General features: G+C 40.3%; 1 protein-coding gene across 5 annotated transcripts in view; it reads left to right on the top strand.

Moving 5' to 3' along the window:
• The window catches only part of LOC116687296 (poly(rC)-binding protein 3), a 194,033-nt gene that overhangs the window by 10,193 nt on the left and 180,616 nt on the right, over positions 1 to 3,224 (top strand). The gene's annotated exons all lie outside the window — the stretch shown is intronic.

The raw sequence follows: 3,224 nt of genomic DNA, 5'->3' as shown, positions 1-3,224 counted from the left end.
GAACACTCAATGGTTTGTGTTGCATGGTATACCACTACTAGAATTAAAAACGCTACAATTCCCCATTTTATTAGTACCAATACAACATTTTACACAGAATTCTGGGAAACTCTGGCAGGTGGAACTTGGAAAGAAAATGTTGTCCATGTTAAAGGTTAAATGCATTACCCTGGTGTACTTTGAGAGCAAAATTAAGAGGCTAGATCTAGAAGAACATTTTAGCTGAAATTACCAATGTTTACAGCATCTCACGTTTCTCAGTTCTCAAGGGAACTGAAGGTCCGTCTCTGTGAAATATGAAAGCTACAGTAGCTTAAGAAAATAGCAACATGGGGCCATGAATTTGTTGAATTTACCGTTTATCAGACCACAAATGAGACAAGAATTAGCTAGCCAGCGCACCCTGCGGTTCCTCCGCCTTACTGCCCACTGCTAGGGTACCTTTCCATGCTCTCCTGGACTGCCTCGAAACATTTCAGCAGCGAAAAGTCTGTGAGTGTTATTTCCTGTTGATGAAATCCCGTGGGTGAGATGACAGCATAGACAGACATATTTGCGAGTGGGACATTATTTTCAGGAGTTCTTACGCTGTGGTCAGAGCCAGAAACGGAGACAGTGTGGACAACACCTGTGTCCCAACAGGTGACGGTACGTCAGTGCGGACAGCCGTGTGTTCGAGCAGCTGACAGATATCAACATGTCGTGAATTAATGTTTAGGCTTCCTACACCATATATCATTAGCCTACATTTTATCAGTGGCAGAAAGTAACTGTACCACACTTCCATACAATTGTTAGGTACTTATGTTTATACTTCTAGTAATAGTTTAGTTGTAGACTACTTTTAACTTCACTATCTATTTTATAGCTTTAGTTACTTTGCATATTCACATTAATAATATACAAAATTTTATGAATAAACTATGGTGTATTATAGTAAAAGGGTGAGACTTTATTTACCGGGGGTGAAATTGACAAGCTACCTGCCAGGTCATACTTACACTGTTATTTTAGTGAAAGTAACTCAAAAGTAACGCAACAGTAGTGTAACGCATTGCAAGTCAAAGACAGTAATATTTTAATGTAACTAATTACTCTCAAATGACAGTAACTAGTAATGTACAATGCATTACATTTTGGAAGTAACTTGCCCTACACTGGCGGGGAGTGAGGCGGAGCCACCACAGGGTGCGCTAGCTAGGCTAGCTAATTCTTGTGCTGTTGCTTTGGTCAAACCAATCCATTCATTAGGATGCAACGGATAGAAACAAAAAGAGCTGAGAAATAAATGTGGAATTATGAAAACACAAATACTGGGAATAAAAAGTAGTCCATTGAAAAACAACCTTTTCTAAATAAAAAAAAACATTTATTTATTAATTAATTGATGGAACTATATTGACTAATTTATATATTAAATGTACGTATTGCTTCCTTTATTTCATAGGTACAGTGGTGTGAAAAAGTGTTTGCCCCCTTCCTCATTTCCTGTTCCTTTGCATTTTTGTCACACTTAAGTGTTTCGGAACATCAAACCATTAAACAATAGTCAGACAACACAATGTAAACAAAATGCAATTTGTAAATGAAGTGTTTATTATTAAGGTGAAAAAAAATCCAAACCATCTTGGCCCTGTTTGAAAAAGTGTTGCCCCCCTGTTAAACATACGATAACTGTGGTTGTCCACACCTGAGTTCAATTTCTCTACCACCCCCAGCCGGATTATTGCCACACCTGTTCACAATCAAGGCATCACTTAAATAGGAGCTGCTTGAGGTAAGGTCCTTCTGGTGGTAAGGTCCAGAAGATCCTTAAAAGCTACACATCATGCCGAGACCCAAAGAAATTCAGGAACCAATTGAGAAAGAAAGTAATTGAGATCTATCAGTCTGGAAAGGGTTATAAAGCCATTTCCAAAGCTTTGGGAATCCAGCGAACCACAGTGAGAGCCATTATCACAAATAGCGAAGACATGGAACAGTGGTGAACCTTCCCAGGAGTGGCCGGCCGCCCAAATTATCCCAAGAGCGCAGCGACGACTCATCCAAGAGTCACAAAGACCCCACAACAACGTCCAAGAACTGCAGGCCTCACTTGCCTCAGTTAAGGTCAGCGGTTCATGCCTCCACCATCAGGAAAAGACTGGGCAAAAATGGCCTGCATGGCAGAGTTCCAAGGAGAAAAACACTGCTGAGCAAAAGAACATCAAAGCTCGTCTAATTTCTCCCAACACATCTTGATGATCCCCAAGACTTTTGGGACAACCTTCTGTGGACCGATGAGACAAAAGTGGAACTCTTTGGAAGGTGTGTGTCCAAGTATATCTGGCGTAGAAGGAACACTGCATTTCATGAAAAGAACATTATACCAACAGTAAATATGGTGGGGTAGTGGGATGGTCTGGGGCTGTTTTGCTGCTTCAGGACCTGGAAGACTTGCCGTGAAAAAAGGAACTAGAATTCTGCTGTCTACCACCCATCTGTTTGTGTACTCAAGCTGAAACGAACTTGGGTTCTGCAGCAGGACAATGTCCTAAACACACCAGCAAGTCCACCACCGAATGGCTGAAGAAAAACAAAATGACGACTTTGGAGTGGCCTAGCCAAAGTCCTGACCTGAATCCTATTGAGATGTGGAATGACCTTAAAAAGGCCGTTCATGCTCGAAAACCCTCTAATGTAACTGAATTAGGACAATTCTGCAAAGATGAGTGGGCCAAAATTCCTCCAGGACGCTGTAAAAGCCTCATTGCACGTTATTGCAAACGCTTGGTTGCAGTTGTTGCTGCGAAGGGTAGCCCAACCAGTTATTAGGTTTAGGGGGCAATCACTTTTTCACACAGGGCCATGATGGTTTGGATTTTTTTTCACCTTTAATAATAAACACCTTCATTTACAAATTGCATTTTGTGTTTACTTGTGTTGTCCTTGACTATTGTTTAAATTGGTTTGATGTTCCGAAACACTTAAGTGTGACAAACATGCAAAGGAACAGGAAATGAGGAAGGGGGCAAACACTTTTTCACACCACTGTATACTTGTTTATTTAATAAAGACTAAAAAAATTCTAAATATTTTTTCGTAGTTTCAACTTTTTGGCGTGTTATCTTTTCAGTATTGGTGGCAAGACATTTAGGCAGTAGTATTAGTATGGCTGGGCAATGTGGAGAAAATCAAATATCACAATATTTTTGACCAAATACATCGATATTGATACCACAAGA

Source organism: Etheostoma spectabile, chromosome 4 (genome assembly GCF_008692095.1).
Source record: "Etheostoma spectabile isolate EspeVRDwgs_2016 chromosome 4, UIUC_Espe_1.0, whole genome shotgun sequence".
NCBI classification, from domain to species: domain Eukaryota; kingdom Metazoa; phylum Chordata; class Actinopteri; order Perciformes; family Percidae; genus Etheostoma; species Etheostoma spectabile.
This window is presented reverse-complemented; position numbering and strand designations above follow the sequence as displayed.